At 41.2% G+C, this 20,416-nt stretch overlaps 1 protein-coding gene across 1 annotated transcript in view; it reads right to left on the bottom strand.

Moving 5' to 3' along the window:
- EPHA10 (EPH receptor A10) overlaps positions 1 to 20,416 on the bottom strand; it is a 1,179,171-nt gene that overhangs the window by 1,158,452 nt on the left and 303 nt on the right. The window lies entirely within an intron of this gene.

The raw sequence follows: 20,416 nt of genomic DNA, 5'->3' as shown, positions 1-20,416 counted from the left end.
TTCATTTTAAAACTTTTGATGATGTGTATGTAAGTTTGTGTGTAGATGTGTGTGTGTGTTTTCGTAATTGACTTTCAGTAAAAAGGTAAGGGGCCTAAGAATCCTTACAGCAGTGGCAGCTGATGTTTTTTGTTTGGGGGGCGGCAAACAACCAACCCCCCTGCGGCAACTCAACCCTCCACCCCCCCCCCCGCTGTCTGCCGGTTGGTCCATCGGCACTTACCCCATCTAGGGGGCGGGGATCGGGCATTCATGGAGCGATGGCGGGGATCGGGCATCCATTGAGCGGTAGCAGGGACCGGCAGCTTTTCTCCCCCTAGCTTCCGCTGTACGTCTCCTCCCCTCCTCCTAGGCGTCCAAAAGGATCGCCTGTCCTTTCAGCAAATTGGGTGATGGGTATCAGACCCACTTGCCGATTGGCCAGGAGGAGGATCAGTGTTGCAACAGCGAATATTCGTTCGCTGTTGCAACACACCTGGGTGGGCCCTGGATGCATCCTCAGCGGTTGTAATCAGGTGCCTCAAAAAAAACCTAGCTGCTGTAATTCATGCACCCGGTGACCCGAAAGGGGCCGGATGCATGAATAGGGGGCGGCCACGGCGGCCATGGATAGATTCATGCTAGGCATGAATCTATCCATTGCATATAGGAGGTGGCGAGGAGAGAGGGGGTCGTGCCTGGGCGCCCCTAATGGACGGGGCACCCCTACCTTCCAGTTCCACAGACAGAAGGTAGCAAGGGACTTGCCAGTTCTCACCTACTGCAAATAGTTCCTTCAAATACCTGTACCACTATTTATGGGTGACACTTTTGTGAAAAAGCCTAGCTCTTATTAGCATTAACTTGCCAATAACTCTATGATACGTTTTTCAGTGTGACAGTGGGCTTAAGAACTAAGGACACATGCAGCTGCCCATTCTAAGTTCTCTGTCTCACAGCAAGGGGAATTTTTATGTGGATTTAAAAAGGCATATTGTGGTCACAAGGGGTTAATGTATTCCTCAACTGCCACTTATACTTGGTATATGTTGTTCTCACAGTACAAGAATGTTTTCACCAGGACTACTGAGATTCAAGTTTTTTGTCTAACATCTGCTTATACCTTGCTCATGCTTGGGGTATTTTTTATTTCTTCCAGAGAACAATTCTGAATCCAATAATTATCCCATAGGCATTTATACAGTATTATTGAACTGTAGGTTTCTTAATATAGCAAATTGCAGTTAAGGATGGAAAAATGTTACTGAATCCCTAGGAAGGTGTTACTGACCTTTAAAACAACTGCAATGTCAAAGAAGTCAAAATCAGTAAAAGGATCCTAAACATCTTACATTGTTTTAAAATTTGAGTTTTTAGCTTGCAATGAGTAGCTTTGTGAACAGCAATTTTAAAGACTTTAAAGTAATATTGCTCTAAGAAACTATGGAGGCTGCCATCACTGACCTCCCCCTCTGAAAATACTTTCTTTGGTGCCATGCTAACCGAGTATCTTCAGTACTTTCTGTGTCATTGTGTCAAATAAATATGCAGACTTACTTCAACTTCTCTCTGGATTTCTTGATGTGCATGCTTGTTCCAGGTAAGTCACTCAGAACGCACTGAAGCCTTAGGATCTCCATGACTAGTATTTTCAGAAAGAGGTCAGCAATTGGCAGCCTCCAGATTTCTCTTGGCAAATGTTCACTTTATCTAACATAAAGTGTTTCATTTATTAAAGGAGAAGATAGTTTTCAGAAACCTAAGTAAGTAAATGTGGCGAGACTGTGTAACTATTTCAATAACCTGCCATGTGCAAGGAAATAACAAAATTATATTTTGGCCTTCATTTTATTGGGCAATTGAAACCGTGTCACCTTATTTGCAAAGCTAAGTAAATATACCCTTTTGCTAAGTGAACATAGGAATAAACACATTTACTCCTTTAGTACATCCACCCCAAAAACTTCACTCCATCACCACGCTTTCATTTTTCAAACTTTCAAAAAAATAGCAACCACCCAACCTATAACTACCCTTTGCAGCAAGGTGCACATGGAAGGGCAACGCACATCGCAAACAAACCAAATTGATCCTGTCCAACAGTTTACTTTAAGAACAGAGGGTGTTGTTTACACACATGTGTAAATAGCGCCCACCTCAAGGCTCCTCTATATATTGTGCAGTCTTAACTCTAAAATTTCTTGTGTCACCATAGTAGGAGCACATATTACAATGGATAGGGTACGGGGAGGTGTGCCCGGAGGGAGCCCACCCCTCCTTAAAGGCACAGAGACGCACGTGACACCCTGACACCATGTCTGGGTAGCTTTGTGAACAACAATTTCAAAGAGCTTAAAGTATTTGGGCTAAGAAAGTACAGAGGTTGCAATTATTGACCTCCCCTTCTGAAAATACTGGTTCCTTGGCGCCATGTTAACTGAGAGTCTTCAGTACTTTTTGTGTCATTAACTCATAACTAAATATGCAGATTTACTCCAACTTCTCTCTGGCTTTGCTAATGTACATACACTACCGTTCAAAAGTTTGGGGTCACATTGAAATGTCCTTATTTTTGAAGGAAAAGCACTGTACTTTTAAATGAAGCTAACTTTAAACTAGTCCTAACTTTAAACAAATATACTCTATACATTGCTAATGTGGTAAATGACTATTCTAACTGCAAATGTCTAGTTTTTGGTGCAATATCTACATAGGTGTATAGAGGCCCATTTCCAGCAACTATCACTCCAGTGTTCTAATGGTACAATGTGTTTGCTCATTGGCTCAGAAGGCTAATTGATGATTAGCAAACCCTTGTGCAATCATGTTCACACATCTAAAAACAGTCTAGCTCCTTCCAGAAGCTACAAAACTGACCTTCCTGTGAGCAGATTGAGTTTCTGGAGCATCACATTTGTGGGGTCAATTAAACGCTCAAAATGGCCAGAAAAAGAGAACTTTCATCTGAAACTCGACAGTCTATTCTTGTTCTTAGAAATGAAGGCTATTCCATGCGAGAAATTGCAAAGAAATTGAAGATTTCCTACAACGGTGTGTACTACTCCCTTCAGAGGACAGCACAAACAGGCTCTAACCAGATTAGAAAAAGAAGTGGGAGGCCGCGTTGCACAACTAAGCAAGAAGATAAGCACATTAGAGTCTCTAGTTTGAGAAACAGACGCCTCACAGGTCCCCAACTGGCATCTTCATTAAATAGTACCCACAAAACACCAGTGTCAACATCTACAGTGAAGAGGCGGCTGCGGGATTTTGGGCTTCAGGGCAGAGTGGCAAAGAAAAAGCCATATCTGAGACTGGCCAATAAAAGAAAAAGATTAAGATGGGCAAAAGAACACAGACATTGGACAGAGGAAGACTGGAAAAAAGTGTTGTGGACGGATGAATCCAAGTTTGAGGTGTTTGGATCACAAAGAAGAATGTTTGTGAGACGCAGAACAAATGAAAAGATGCTGGAAGAATGCCTGACGCCATCTGTTAAGCATGGTGGAGGTAATGTGATGGTCTGGGGTTGCTTTGGTGCTGGTAAGGTGGGAGCTTTGTACAGGGTAAAAGGGATTCTGAATAAGGAAGGCTATCACTCCATTTTGCAACGCCATGCCATACCCAGTGGACAGCGCTTGATTGGAGCCAATTTCATCCTACAACAGGACAATGACCCTAAACACACCTCCAAATTGTGCAAGAACTATTTACAGCAGAAGCAGGCAGCTGGTATTCTATCGGTAATGGAGTGGCCAGCACAGTCACCAGATCTGAACCCCATTGAGCTGTTGTGGGAGCAGCTTGACCGTATGGTACGCCAGAAGTGCCCATCCAACCAATCCAACTTGTGGGAGCTGCTTCTAGAAGCGTGGGGTGCAATTTCTCCAGCTTACCTCAATAAATTAACAGCTAGAATGCCAAAGGTGTGCAATGCTGTAATTGCTGCAAAAGGAGGATTCTTTGATGAAAGCAAAGTTTGATGTAAAAACAATGTTATTTCAAATACAAATCATTATTTCTAACCTTGTCAATGTCTTGACTCTATTTTCTATTCATTTCACAACGTATGGTCGTGAATAAGTGTGACTTTTCATGGAAAACACAAAATTGTTTGGGTGACCCCAAACTTTTGAACGGTAGTGTACTTGTTCCAAGGTAAGCCACTCAGAAATCAATGAAGCCTTAGGATCTCCATGATTTATTTTTAAATCAGTAAGTATTTTTAGAAAGAGGTCAGCAATTGACAGCATTCAGATTTCTATTGGCAATGGTCCATTGACACAAAGAGGCTCATTTATAGAAGATAGTTTTCAGAAACTTAAATAAGTAAATGTGGCGAAACTGTGTAACTTTTTCAATAACCTGTCTTGTGCAAGGAAATGAAAAGAAAATTGCTTTCGTTATATTGGGTGATTGAAACAAAGACATGTTACCTTATTTGTAAAGCTGAGTAAATATTCCCTATGCTAAGTGAACATTATTTACTCCTTTAGTACATCAATCCCATAAACTCCACTCCATCACCATGCTTTAATTTTTCAAACTTCTCATCTAATTATTCTGATATACAACACATGCAATGCAATAATGAATCCACACACTGTACTTTATCCTTCAGAATATTCATGGATATGTATAAAACTTCAACAATCCATTCCTGGTAAACTATTGATTACAGTGCAATGCAGGCTGCCCTTTACCAGTAAAGAGGTGACTATAGTTGGGGACAACAAATCAATAATGATGTGTGAACCTTACCTTATAAAGCTGGCCTTCTCAATCACTTTTCAGATTTTGTTTCTTTCATAGCATACCAGAGTAGTTTTATTGAAATGCTATTTTCTATCAGGTATCTGTGTTATGTTGAGATATCAATTATTTCAGATGAGTGATAAAACAAACCTCCTATCACTTTAAAATTCTTTAACACAGTTTTCTTATCCTTGTTCAGAGTAGTCTATTCTGATTCTGATTGGTTGCTTTAATTTGTTCTGGATGCACTGCACAGAGAAGATGGAGAAGAGCTGGGATTTCAAATTCCTGGACCACTGTACCGGCTACATGGGCTCTTATAGCCCATCAGTACAGAGGGGACCGTTGGGGTGGGGAGGGTGTAGAGTGTTAGGCAGGCCATACACGGTGCAAATGTCTTTCCTGCAACCACGGGGTCAGACAGTGTTGACAGGGGAATCAGCAATTGTCTTTTCCTGGCAGAGGGGCAGGCGAGATAGCTGTCCTCGCTGGGAGAAGATAGTTATTATTGTTAGTGACTATAGCAGCCGCTACTAATAATCGCATGAGAATCCAGCACCGATTGATCAATTTGGTACATTCAGCTTGCCCATTAAGGATTTGAATCTCGGCCGGTTCCTGCTGAACCAGCCGAGATTCCTACAATGTATCAATGTATGGCCGGCCTTAAGCCGGGTAAACACGGGCTGACTGTTGGGAGACATCGGGCGGTTAAAAAAAAATGGTCAACATTTGTATGTCAGTCTGTCCGACAGAAGCCGTTCCTCCTGCTTCTGTCAGACGTGCATGCTGGAAAACCAGCATCCAACTGACTCCTGATCAGTGCTCTCAGCCAATGACAGAGAGCGCTGATTGGAGTGTTCTGACAGGGAGGAGGGCGTCCCCGTTTCAGAACACAACAATTCAGTGGCAGAGGTCGCTGAACTAACCTCACATGGTTAGTACAGTGGCTCAGACCGGAGATATTCATTTTTTTCCGTTCAACCCGCGGTTGTGTACCAGGCTTTACTCTTGCAGTGCTGGGAGCACCACTATGTAGTGAAATAGATTTTACTGATATGCTGCAAAACCCAACCTCTCTCAGAAACATATCTCATTTGCACTTTTTATAAATGCAACTGCTTAGTACAGCCAGGCATTCATGTTTATGCTATGCACAGAGGCTGTAAAGGTGGAAAGCTAATCAGGGGAATCGTACATTTCCAGTTTGACGGATTAATGTTTCCTCAGGGGCATTTGGCTGGCTGTCAGCCTGACACATGGCTTTAAGATTGTTGCCCAGTCAAACAAAAAAATAGACAAATCAGGCAACTGTCCTTAGTACAGCCAGGAATTTATGTTTATGCTATACACAGAGGCTGTATAAATTGAAAGCTAATCAGGGGAATCATACATTTCCAGTTTGACTGATTAATGTTTCCTCAAGAGCATTTGGCTGGCTGTCAGCCTGACACATAGCTTTAAGATTGTTGCCCAATCAAACAAAAAAATAACCAGATCAGGCAACTGTCCTCTCATAAATATGAATAAGACAGTGAAGGCAGTGCAAGGAGCTATGATGATATGCAAAGTAGTCTATGGACAATATGTGTGGCTGATTTGGAAAGGCTTCAGAAGACCACTGGTATATGTCTTTTATTGTCTAATGGCTTACTAGAAGAGGATTGGTTTATCCAGAATTATATTTTAAATCGTATTAATATTATCCTAATAAATAATATTAATAGCATTAATAGAGGATCTGTATATTTACTAAGTTGGCCATCACTGGTCTAGACTATTGCACATTGAGACAAGTTAATATGTTGAACATGCATGTTTTAGATCCCACTAAATTAACTACACTAGGGTGTATGTTTAATAAACAGTGAAAAGCCAGTGATAAACGGTGATAAGCCCCCAGTGCAGTGTTTAACCCCTTAACGCCGGTGCCTCCTGGCCCTTTAAAGCGGGGGTCCACCCACACCGCCAAAAAAAAAAAAATATTAAAAGCCAGCAGCTACAAATACTGCAGCTGCTGACTTTTAATACATGGCCACTTACCTGTCCCAGGGTCCAGCGATGTCGGCAGGTGACGCCGAGAACCCACTCGGTTCTCGGCAGCTGCCACCTCCATCCTAGGTGAGGGAATCAGGAAGTGAAGCGTTGCGGCTTCACTTCCCGGTTCCCTACTGCGCATGCGCGAGTCGCGCTGCGCATCGTAAGTGGTCCCCGCTCTCTCCTGGGAGCTGTGTGTTTCCCAGGAGACAGCGCAGTGGGGACGGGAAGAGGCGTAGACTCCCATGGGAGTTTATGACGGAAGTGGGTGCAAATACCTGTCTTAGACAGGTATCTGCACCCCCCTCCCCCCTGAAAGGTGCCAAATGTGACACCGGAGGGGGGGAGGGTTCCGAAAAGCGGAAGTTCCATTTTTGTGTGGAACTCCGCTTTAAGGGGTTCCTGGTGACGGGAGGCGGGGCAGGGTTTATGATCCTGTGACCACCGTGTTTGGCCCTAACAACAGGCACATGATCGGAAAGCTCCTGATCACAAATAACTATTGAGAGTTTTCTGTTAGGCACCGGTAACTGTGCTGGGAGCGTGCAGGGTATGCTCTTGGCACAGGTTTGTTTATATTTTGGTACGCAAATTATGCAGCTGCTCAGCGTCAAGGCCCACTCACTGAGAGGCTGCATAATTGCATATTGTTGGAGTGAAGAGGATAATAAAAGGTGATAAGTCAAGTAGGTACTAAAAAACAGTGAATATCTTGTTCCTTCTCTTCACTGTGAATTCTCAGTGAGAAGTACAGAGAAAATAATAGGAATGTACCTATTTAATAAATGGTAAAAGGCACTAAACTGTAATGGAGAATATCACCAAGATTTATTGCCAAGTCAAGCCAAGTCAGTCTTGGTGATAAAGGATTTTTTAGGTGAAACGGGGCGTAAAGAGCCAGGGAAGTTAGCATTTTACACATAAATCAGGCATAACGACAAGATTGTTCATGCTGTAATGCATCTAATAAGGCACTTTGCAGCATGTAGCTCCTTCTTTCCTCCTCCCCTGACCTTCAGGGGGAATTCATTATTACCTAAACGGCTGTTTTTTTGGTGCACCGATACATCAGGAAAGATGCATGGCACAGTCACTTTTATGAGTGGCAATTGTTTTACCACTTACAACTGCTGTACCAAGTTCACTAAGGGCTCATTCACACCAGTGGAAGTGATGGTACTGTTGTACATTGGGCCTGCCCCCGAGTGAGGCATTGTTCCAATGCATTGCAGTAGTTTTTAAACATTTGTTAAAAAAATATGTTCCTGTTATGTGCTTTACCATGTACTTATATAAAAAAAGTTTTCCGCTCTCTTTATATTGCTTCCTTTGTGTTCCTGACAGTCACTAGCTTCCCTATTAAAAACTGACCACGCTAGGTATGAGAGCACAGCATGGTCAGATTTCTGGCTCTGCTGAGAACTCAGAATGCTTTCCTCCAATGATCAGACTTTTCCTGACACCCCCCCCCTCCATGCACAGCCATACACTGGGTCAACCAGTGTGCTGCTGTTTCCCCTCCCCTAGCTCTATGAGCTCCTTATGCAGCTGAGAACAGAGACTATTTGATTGCTTATACAAAGTGGAAAAAAGGTATTTATAATGTGTATGTGTATATATATATATATATATATATATATATATATATATATATATATATATACAGTGGGAACGGAAAGTATTCAGACCCCCTTAAATTTTTCACTCTTTGTTATATTGCAGCCATTTGCTAAAATCATTTACGTTCATTTTTTTTCTGCATTAATGTACACACAGCACCCCATATTGACAGAAAAACACAGAATTGTTGACATTTTTGCAGATTTATTAAAAAAGAAAAACTGAAATATCACATGGTCCTAAGTATTCAGACCCTTTGCTGTGACACTCATATATTTAACTCAGGTGCTGTCCATTTCTTCTGAGTTCTACACCTTCATTTGAGTCCAGCTGTGTTTGATTATACTGATTGGACTTGATTAGGAAAGTCACACACCTGTCTATATAAGACCTTACAGCTCACGGTGCATGTCAGAGCAAATGAGAATCATGAGGTCAAAGGAACTGCCTGAAGAGCTCAGAGACAGAATTGTGGCAAGGCACAAATCTGGCCAAGGTTACAAAAAAATTTCTGCTGCACTTCCTAGAGCTGGCCATCTGGCCAAACTGAGCTATCGGGGGAGAAAAGCCTTGGTGAGAGAGGTAAAGAAGAACCCAATGATCACTGTGGCTGAGCTCCAGAGATGCAGTCGGGAGACGGGAGAAAGTTGTAGAAAGTCATCCATCACTGCAGCCCTCCACCAGTCGGGGCTTTATGGCAGAGTGGCCCGACAGAAGCCTCTCCTCAGTGCAAGACACATGAAAGCCTGCATGGAGTTTGCTAAAAAAAACACCTGAAGGACCCCAAGATGGTGAGAAATAAGATTCTCTGGTCTGATGAGACCAAGATAGAACTTTTTGCCCTTAATTCTAAGCAGTATGTGTGGAGAAAACCAGGCACTGCTCATCACCTGTCCAATACAGTCCCAACAGTGAAGCATGGTGGTGGCAGCATCATGCTGTGGGGGTGTTTTTCAGCTGCAGGGACAGGACGACTGGTTGCAATTGAGGGAAAGATGAATGCGGAAAAGTACAGGGATAGCCTGGACGAAAACCTTCTCCAGAGTGCTCAGGACCTCAGACTGGGCTGAAAGTTTACCTTCCAACAAGACAATGACCCTAAGCACACAGCTAAAATAACGAAGGAGTGGCTTCACAACAACTCTGTGACTGTTCTTGAATGGCCCAGCCAGAGCCCTGACTTAAACCCAATTGAGCATCTCTGGAGAGACCTAAAAATGGCTGTCCACCAACGTTTACCATCCAACCTGACAGAACTGGAGAGGTTCTGGAAGGAGGAATGGCATCTTTCCCAAAAAGACTCATGGCTGTATTAGATCAAAAGGGTGCTTTTACTAAATACTGAGCAATTGGTCTGAATACTTAGGACCATGTGATATTTCAGTTTTTCTTTTTTAATAAATGTGTAAAAATGTCAACAATTCTGTGTTTTTCTGTCAATATGGGGTGCTATGTGTACATTAATGAGGAAAAAAATATTAACTTTAATGATTTTAGCAAATGGCTGCACTATAACAAGGAGTGAAAAATTTAAGGGGGTCTGAAAACTTTCCGTCCCCACTGTATATATATATATATATACACACACATGCCAATAGTTTGCCTTTCAGTTCTATTTTAAACGGAATGAGTTATTTTACATGGCGATCGTTTACATATATTTTAAACTAACACGTCATTGAACTCTATGCACAACAGCCTCTTGTATCATACTGATGGATGTTGCAATGCTTTTAGGCAGCATGGTGATGTATGAAAATGTCCCACATGTGACCTCCATTTTCTTCCATTTTTTTTTTTGTTTTTTAAAGGAGAAGTCCTGCCTGAGCTTGTTTGGCTCAGCTTCTCCTAAGGGTCACAGGAGTTTTTGCACTACCCATTTTCAGCAGAGAGCGGTCTGAAGTCTGCTCTCTGCTGACATCACTGGAATCAGTCCAGGCACCACGTCATCACGACGATGAAGTCTGGATCCGCCAGGTGCCTGGACTGATGCCTGTCTCAACCTCTCAATGAGCTGCCAAGAGCCTGAGACGGCCGCTCCCCCTCCACAGAAGAAAACCAATCTGTGTTCACCCACAGAGAAAATGGATGTCGACATACTGTATGTACATCTGCCCACAACTGTTCATCTCTGAATGTCATGTTAACAGACGCAGAGGTTCTTATTTAAAAGAGAAGTATGGGTTTTGTTTTTTTTTTCCCCTTCTATACTTACCTAGGTGAATGCAGTATCGGGCCAATGCTGCATTTTTCCCCTGGCATCTCTACACTGAGAACTGAGCGATCGAACACCGCCGATGGCTCGGTTTTCACAGATCCCCGAGAGGAGAGGCCTGTCAGTCAGCAGCTCTCCTGTACTGCTCCTCCACGCTCACTGGAGCGATGAGCTGTGGAGGGGTGGAGAGCGGCCATCTCAGGCTCTTGTTGGCTCACTGAGAGGCTGAGACAGGCATCAGTCCAGGCACCTGGCGGATCCAGACTTCGTTATCATGATGACATGGTGCCTGGACTGATTCCAGTAACATCAGCAGAGAGTAGACTTCAGCCTGCTCTCTGCTGAAAATGGGTCACAGCAGTGCAAAAAAATTGCACTCCTGTGACCCTTAGGAGAAGCCCAGCCAAACAAGTTCAGGCTGGACTTCAGCCCCGGAAGGTTTGGCTGCTGAATGACCTGGTCATTTTTTGCGATTCGGCACTGTGTCACTTTAACTGACAATTGCACGGTCGTGCAATGCTGTACCCAAACAAAATTGACGTCCTTTTTTTCCCACAAATAGAGATTTCTTTTGGCAGTATTTGATCGCCTCTGCGGTTTTTATTTTTTGCACTATAAACAAAATAGGAGCGACAATTTTGAAAAAAGCACAATATTTTTGCTATAATAAATATCCTCATTTTTTTTAAAAAAAAGCAAATTTTTTCTCAGTTTAGGCCGATATGTATTCTTCTACATATTTTTGGTAAAAAAAAATCGCAATAAGCGTATATTGATTGGTTTGCGCAAAAGTTAAAGCGTCTACAAAATAGGGGATAGATTTATACCATTTTTATTTTTTTTTTTTACTAGTAATGGCAGCGATCTGCAATTTTTATCGTGACTGCGACATTATGGCGGACAATTTTGACACATTTTTGGAGCCATTGGCATTTATACAGCGATCAGTGCTATAAAAATGCACTGATTACTGTAAAAATGTCACTGGCAGGGAAGGGGTTAACACTAGGGGGCAATCAAGGGGTTAAATGTGTTCCCTTATTTGTGTTTCTAACTGAAGTGGGAGGGGACTGACTAGAGGAAGTGACGGATCGTGGTTCCTAGCTAATAGGAACACACGATCTGTCACTCCTCTCAGAACAGAACAAGGAAGTGTGGGTTTACACACACTCGTCCCTGTTCTGTCTCTCGTACTCGCGATCGCTCGTGGCCGGTGGTCATCGCGACTGTCGGCCATGAGCATCGGCACCCCCGCTGTGCAGGGGGCGCGCGCCTGCTATCCCGCAAGCAGATGTATAGCTACGATGGTTTGCGGGATCGTGCCGACCTGCAGCAGTAAAATGACAGCGGCTGGTCAGCAAGCGGTTAAAAAAACTTAAAAAAAAGCTGGTGTACTGATGAATATTGGAATGGACAAGAGAAGTTTGTGTAAGTGGGGGAGAGGTGAAATCTGTGGGGGAGAAGGGAAATACAAGGGAATATGAGGGGCGATAGCAAAAGGATAAAGCAGGTAGTGAGAGTAAATACAGACATGGTGAAGACAATGGGATGGGATGTGTCAGTAATGTGGGGAGAGAGTCCCTTGGGGAGGGGACTGGACGGCGCAGGAGACTACCTTATGGAGTAGGAGCACACAATCTCATCCATGGCTAATAAGGCATTCTATAAAGTGGTGCACTAACACACCAGACCCATGTGAGTACCCTATCATAGGTCTTTGTTTGCAGTAACTACAATCTTTTAAAACAGTATCACACTATGGAGTTTCTGTTTGATATTTATATGTGAGGAGGCTACATCTTTGAGCAGTGTTTATACCTTGCAACCTAAATTGGAATCCATTTTCATGATTCAAAAGCATGTATTGACCAAACTTATTTACGAGGTCACACGCTCTGAGGTGAGTGGCCATTACCTTGGGGTGGGGAGCACCTGAGTGTAATCACTGCTGCAGATCGCTATATTCACAGTCACCTATCAAGTCACGTTTATTATTGCAGTATTACGGACACTGAAAACTGAACCTGGGTAGTCAGAGTATCACGGACTTATATAAACTTGAGCACTTTATGGATCACTTTTGTATCAATATTTATATTTTATGAAATGTGTGTATATTCACGCTATACGATGTTGAAAGCTGAATGACGACTTTTAGTCGCATATATATTATTATTATATTCTTGGATTTGCTTTTATAGGCACATCACTTTAGATAACAATTTAGTTTTTTAGGTTTTTTGCTGCAGATTCAGCAGATCATTTAGGCCCCTTTCACACTGGGGCAGTGGGTGCGTCGGCGGTAAAGCGCCGCTATTGTTAGTGGTGCTTTACCATCAATTTTGCGGCGCTATTCAGCCGCTAGCGGGGCGCTTTTACCCCCTACTAGCAGCCGAGAAAGTGTTAAAGCCAGCCAAGAAAGGGTTAAAACCACCCGCAAAGTGCTGCTGCAGCAGCGCTTTGCCGGCGGTATAGCTGCGCAGCCCATTGATTTCAATGGGCAGGAGCGGTGGAGGAGTGGTATACACACCGCTCCTTCACCGCTCCAAAGATGCTGCTAGCAAGACTTTTTTTAGTGTCCTGCCAGCGCACCGCTCCAGTGTGAAATCCATCAGGCTTTCACACTGGAGAGACAGGAGTGGCTCTTTCAGGGCACTTTGCCGTAACTATTTTGTAGCGCTGTAGTGCCTGCAAAGCGCCCCAGTGTAAAAGGGGTTTAAGGGGATAGCGCTGCACATGATTTATTTATTTATCTGTGATTCTCACATGGTAGTATGGGACGTGATTAGTGCTAGCAGCTGTCATACTATTATAAGATAAGGGAACTTTGATTTGGTAGCTCGCTAGACCTTTACTATTTTTTTGGTCTAAACTCAGTCCTGGTCCTAACCCAGTTCTGATGAACCCATGGGCAGCTATACCATGATTGCATTACTCCCAGCCCATTTAGCTGTTGCCGGGGCATTCCTTACCCCACAGCTCACAGCTGTATGTATGCAAAGGAGTGGGGATGCTGGTGACATCCATGACCTAATATGACCATATGGCCAGGTAGAGAAATGTTCTTGCCATAGCTGATTGGGCTGGCAGGGATGCGATCAAGCGCCAGCTTCAAATGAGTTTTGCTGAACTAAGTTTGAACAGAACGCGACTCATCCCTTTACTGCTAATTATCATTGTATTAATTCAGCCACTTAAACAGACTCCAACTTTTCTCCAGCAGTGATAAATTATCACATGATGTGATGGTAAACTGTGATCATGCAGGCATAATCACAGTTTATTAAACAGACACCTATACCATTGTAAGCTACCGTATACACATTTTAACGTCATTGGTTTCTGAGTGGTAATAATTGACATCTCCCTTACTGACAGTTTCATTTCAAAGCAACTTCTGAAGGACAAACATAATTATTTGCTAAGCATATACCACAATTTAAGGATAAAAACAAAAGTATAAATAGCTGTGACTACCATTTTAAAATCACCATCATTAGTGTGTCCTCTACAGGCTGTAGAAAACATGTTCTGATATTTTAGGCTACTGCATATCTCTATTCTAATAGGTCCAATATTAGAATTAAAGTTTTGCCATTTATCACCAAAATGAAACTCTAAACAAGCTTAGTGATTTATTGCCAACATACAGAAGGGATAGGCACTGTGAGATTTTCTAGTAGATAATGTACAGAATACAATGAACATGTTTATCTGACATATTATGTGACTCTTCTAGACAATACAGTAATGAGCAGACAGGCTATTTAGCCGCTGACACAGTCTCCCAGATATATGCTTCAACTTAAGAGATGTAGTGGTGTTTTTCATAACCAGGCTCCCTTTGTATTCCTGCCATCCATTGTAATCCAAAAATGATTCACAAAGACATTAAGTGGTTCAACAATCACCAGCCAATATTATACACAAAGTAAGAGCCATACATTTATTTACAATATTCTGCACAAAAAAAACAGGAATAGTTGCCATTAATACATGCCCAGCAATACCCATCATACTCAGGATTATTCAAATATACAAAAAAACTGTGAAGAACAGGAGGCGCAGGCAACCTGCAGCACTTATGTACGTTACAGCATTTTATCAAGACCAACAGATCCCCCCCCCCTATGGTCATTCTTAAATATATTCAATAATGATAACAACATACCACAAGTAAGCTTACAATTCATCTGTAACTGCAAACTCCCCCTATAGGTTCATAAACCACTCCAGCATCAACAGAAGTTTGTGCTCTAAGATGGTTCTATTCTAACTACTTGCACCATGTTGGGTAGTTTTTACTACTTATACTGCTGGCATGAACACTTACATTCTGTGCTGCTCCTCAATGTGCTCACTGCTCTAGTTTTTTTCCTCCTGAATCAGCTTGTACCTAGAGCACTGGTCCCACTTTCCTGTATAAGAGTGGCTCCTTGAATTGCATGAACCTATGGAGCCACCCATTTATGTGCTCTCATCTGATACTGCTGTCTGACATAAGGACACTCCTTGTGCTGGCAGGCACAGGCAGCCTAAATGCATTAGAGACCTGCCTACCAAGTGTAATTGATTGAATGCAGTTGGCCATGCATGTGCTAATGGTACATGAATTATGAGACATGTAGTCCCATGGAGGGGGATCTAGTGGCTCTGCATGAAGGAATGACTGAGCCTAACCTGACTAGAGCATTACTTGAAGTTTAAATACTGTGTAAGCTAATCTGTGTATACTGCAGAAAGAAAATGGACAGCAATCACTATCAGCGGTCTTCAATGCCTGAACTTCAGTTACTGGGAGAGTACGTATAGGGTAATCAATGTAGCTCAAAATGGTTCTTAGTACTTGTGGTTTGAGCCTGCTTTTGAATGTAGATGGGCTACACATATATTTTAGAATTCAAAAATAGAAATGTACAGTATGTATCATGATAGGAGGAGAAATGGGGGACTCGAGTGATATAGAGTCAAGGCTCGAACAGGGAATCATCAAAACCAATTTGGAGGAAATGAGCAACCCAAGGTCACCACCATAGCTTGGTAAACACAGAGACTCTATCTTATAGAGTAGCCTGCATAATCCTGTTCTTGATGAGGTACAACTTGGGAGTTTTCCAGGCCTTTGCTAGCATTTGTTTACCAGCTGTTATAACTTGCAGAAGGAGCCTAAATTGAAGCTTAGTAAGCTTAAAGGTATTTAAATTAAGGAGTGCAACTGCAGGGTCAAGGGTTAGTGGTCTGTCAAAGAGTGTAGATAGTATCCCAAATACTTCAGCTCAAAAGGTTCTCACTAGAGGGCATGTCCAGCAAACATCCTCTGAGTTGACTATGATTTATCTGCGACCTCTTCCACATTTCATGATAACAAATGCCACATTAAATTCAGAAAATAAATCACCTATTGGCTCCTGGGTAGAACTTTTATGTTACAATTTGAGCTGCTCAGCTATGATATGGTGAGAAAACATTGCAACTCACGGGTCTTAAAGCGGCCCTAAATAATTCAAAATAGATCTACCCTGTAGTAGAAGCGCTAATACAGTTACCGCTCTGGTAGCTCCTGTTTCCTACATTTGCTCCATTAGGACCCTACAGTCTCTGTCAACACGTCTGTAACTTGAATTCTCTAACCCCAACATTACTTCTGTGTCCTGTAATGATCTATAAGGATCTTTGAGAATGGAGCCAAAGAGTGCAGTGGAAGATTTAGCAAACTTACACCACCAGAAATGTTGAATGCTGAGGAGTCTGATGACGGCTGAAATGCTGGAATAAAATCCATTGGATTTCTTACATGACTGATAGGGTTGCTTCCATTTTTGTATCACATATAATACTTTGTCAAATCATACTTCAGGAATACCCCATGCTCAGTATAAAAATACACTTATTTTCACCATTACACCGCCTCAATAAAAGACAAATAATTCCAGAAAAAATCATATACTCAAAGTTACTGCTAATATATGAAAGTTAAAATGGAAAGAATAAGCATTTTGAAAAAAAATTCACATGATGTGTCACTGATAGGAAAGTGATCCAAAACGATTCACTAATAACTGCAACCTATGGGGTATTTTGAGGATAAGGTGATATGCTTGAAAGTTTCTTGCTGATTTAATTATAGTCTGGTTGTAGCAAGAACAAAGATAGAATACCAAGCTTGTAGCGATGATTGTCATACTATTGATTGATACCTTCTATTGCAATTAGTTAATACTTGAATTACATGGGCAATAATCAGTTCCTGCGTACTTGTAAGACATGTAAAATATAACTGAATTTTGAGAATATAGCTTTCTTTTCCTGAGATAAACCACGTGTTATGTTTTCCTTAAATATCTTATTTAATAATTCTGCAGTGTTAATCAGATTACAGATCGCATAAATGGAAGTGTATGAGATATTGTTTTATTGTTTTAGTCCACACACATGGAAAAGTATTCCAGAGAAATCTAAAACTATATATATTTCTTTAACCTAGTTGTATGGACACAGATCCCTATAGACACAGTGCATTTATGGATAGGTAATTGATCAGATCATGTAACATTTCCCCGTGATACAACTTGTAAATGCTTACCAAAAATATTAAAACCTGTACTATCCCTAGCCTTTTCTCTCTAAAGTTCCCATTTCATCACTCTCTACAAGGCTTAGCACATTCATATATATCACCTTCAATCTCAGCTTCCATCAGTACGATCCTCTTATACCAAGCTCAGAAATGCCTCATCTTTGAACCGCTTATATCTACAACACTCACACCTAAATCTTTCTTTCACATCTCTGTGTAACTCTGGCCCTTTTTTCTTTTCGGAATTCATCATACACCTTTCTCCAACATCTTGAAGCCTGGATGAAAATGGACTTTTAAAAACCAGTTATTCACTTAGATAAAAGTGACTTCAAATATTTTTAAGATGCTTTGGCTTGTTTTACACAGTGCTCTTTGCCATTCCGGCAGATTGCGAGCTGTAAATGATCACCTGTCCATGCTACACAGTGCCACATCCTCCTACTTATTTCACAATGTCATCCTAAATAAGTTCATTTTTTTAAAACTGTGGTGTAGCGGTAGTTTGCAGCTGTTCTATGCAGAATAGGTGGAAACAGTTCTGTAAAGGCATAAGAAAGTCAATGTGCAGAATAATAACCAACTGGGACATAATTCCGATAATGATACAGACAGGTGATTTTTACACTGTATTCAACATTTTTATACCACGGAAATGTCCAACGTGGGTATATAATTATTACTTTAAAAGAAAGCAAACTGAGATCTCCAGAATGCAACAATGCAGATTGCTAGACATTGCCTCGTGCATTCTGTGCTGCCTACCAGCTGGTATATTTTGTGTCACATAGCATCACTTAACAGCTTCAGCAACACTTCCCAAGTATAAAAAAAGAGTGTTTTCCATTACAAAGTTTGTTGGGATGTTAACTTAACAGGTGAATCTTAGGTATTTTATTTATTACAGGTATTTTTATAGCACCAACCATTTCCACAGTCACATCAGTCCCTGTCCTCAAAGAGCTTACAATCTAAGGTTCCTATCTCACATGTGCACACATACTTGGGCCATTTTAGAAAGCACCCAATTAGCCTACCAGAACGTCTTTGGGATGAAACCCATGCAAGCACAGGGAGAATATGCAAACTACATGCAGACAGCATGCTGACCGGGATTTGAACTGGGGACCCCAGTGCTGGGAAGTGCTAATCACTAAACAGCTGTGTATATAATCGGCTTTTACTGCAGGCACACCCCTGTTTATAAAAGCATGACCAAGCTACTAATTTTTTTAATAAGGAAAAAAAAGCAATGTGCAAACTTCACAAAACCATAGCACCCAGTCAGCCAATCAGAATTTATCCTTCACCAACTGGACTGCAGTAAACTAACCAACTGATACTGGTTAACGCACTTCAGACGACATAATGGTCATAATTTCCATCCTTTACATCATCTTATGAAATAAAAGCAATAATTTACTGAATACACTAAGACGCGAATTTGCATTTTTCCCCAATCATCCAATCGGAGGTAGCAATTTGTGTTTTATGATATTGCTCTTAACCTTGCTGTGTCTTTAGAGGTGATTGCTGGTTTGGCATGCCGATACAAAGCTTACAATAGTAAGTAAATCATATGAGTCATCAATTCATTGAGTAACATTTATATGGTACTTTGTTACAGTGTTAAAAAAAAAATCAAGTCTCTGATTAAACTAAAGAGATCTTGCTAGTGTGGCGGAGGACATTTTTGTCTCCAGGAAGTAATTATGCCATCTTGTGCCAATAGTTAAGTTCTACAGTAAATAGCTGTCATTGATGAGATATGCAGTTTCCCTGCTGGCTTGCTCTGTCTAGATACTAAGGAAGAGTCCAGTCAATTAGAAATCATGCATGCACCATTGAGCAATAATTTTCCATACCGCTGTGAAAATCAGCTCTTTCAGCTCTACCATCCTAAATGCCCAGCATCAAAAAAAAAAAAAAAAAAGAAATATCAATGGTTCTGTGACTTCTCATTTACCTCCCACTTCATAGGTTTGTCAACCTCAGCCAGTAGTCAAGTATCAGAGCCTGAAAATAACAAGAGAGCCACAAAGGCATTGGACCAAAAGTATGCCCTGGAAAAAGCCTGCACGTGAAATCTGCACATTCTGTGCTAAGAAAACTCAGTGTCACAGGTACCATTAACCATCTCGCTGCTCCACTATTCAGCAGGAAGAGCAAAGACAAAAGCTGCATCCTTGCATGCATTCAAAGAGGTACTCCGATCAGCCAGCCCTTTAAATTCAGACTATCCAGAGCAGGGGGTGATTGTCTACACATCAAAACAATAGACGCTCAACTATAGCATGGCTTATGGCTATTCCTGCAAGTAGCAGGATAAATGATGATATTATTAATCACATGTCCTAGTGATCTAACATAATATTAATAAACAAATGTATAATTGATCTGAAATAATAATATTAAACAGATACAGTATCCTAGAGATCTAAAATAATATTACTAAATGGATGTCTCACTGATCTTGCATATTATTATTAAACAGATACCTATAATATTATTAGACAGTTACCTATAATACTATTAAACAGATGTCTCAGTGATCTATAGTATTAAACTGATGTCTCAGTGATCTAAAATAATATTATTAAACTGATGTCTCAGTGATCTAAAATAATATTATTAAACTGATGTCTCAGTGATCTAAAATAATATTATTAAACTGATGTCTCAGTGATATTTATTATTAAACTGACGTCTCAATAATATGAATCATTATTTCATGAAAGAAACCCTGCCATTCATTGATAGCGATATCGCTGTTGATTGAGAATCAGTCAAATTCAAAGGGGGGGGGGGATTGTGTGCATGGCAACCAATCAGCTTCTAGCTTTAGTTTGTTCAGCTAAGCTTTAAAAAAAGAAATCTAGAAGCTGATTGGCTGCCATGTGCAGTCCATTCTTAGTAAATTCCCTTTAAAGTCACTACTGCATTAATATATGTTTCTATATTTCTTCTGCTATACAATAACTGCAACAACAACAGTACAAGAACAATCAGATCATCCATCACACAAGTTGATTACAGTATATGTATATATATATATATATATATATATATATATATATATATACTTTCAAACTGGTAGCAACAATAACTGTCAAAATCCCCATGCTAGTAAATACTGTGGCATGTTCCCATGCTGTTTTTGTATTATAAAAAGCATGCAGACATCACATTGCACATCGCCTTATAAGTGGGCTATTTTAGCTTAGTTGTGTCAC

Source organism: Aquarana catesbeiana, linkage group LG02, assembly GCF_042186555.1.
Source record: "Aquarana catesbeiana isolate 2022-GZ linkage group LG02, ASM4218655v1, whole genome shotgun sequence".
NCBI lineage: Eukaryota > Metazoa > Chordata > Amphibia > Anura > Ranidae > Aquarana > Aquarana catesbeiana.
The sequence above is the reverse complement of the archived record's forward strand: the minus strand, read 5'-3'. Positions and strand labels throughout refer to the sequence as shown.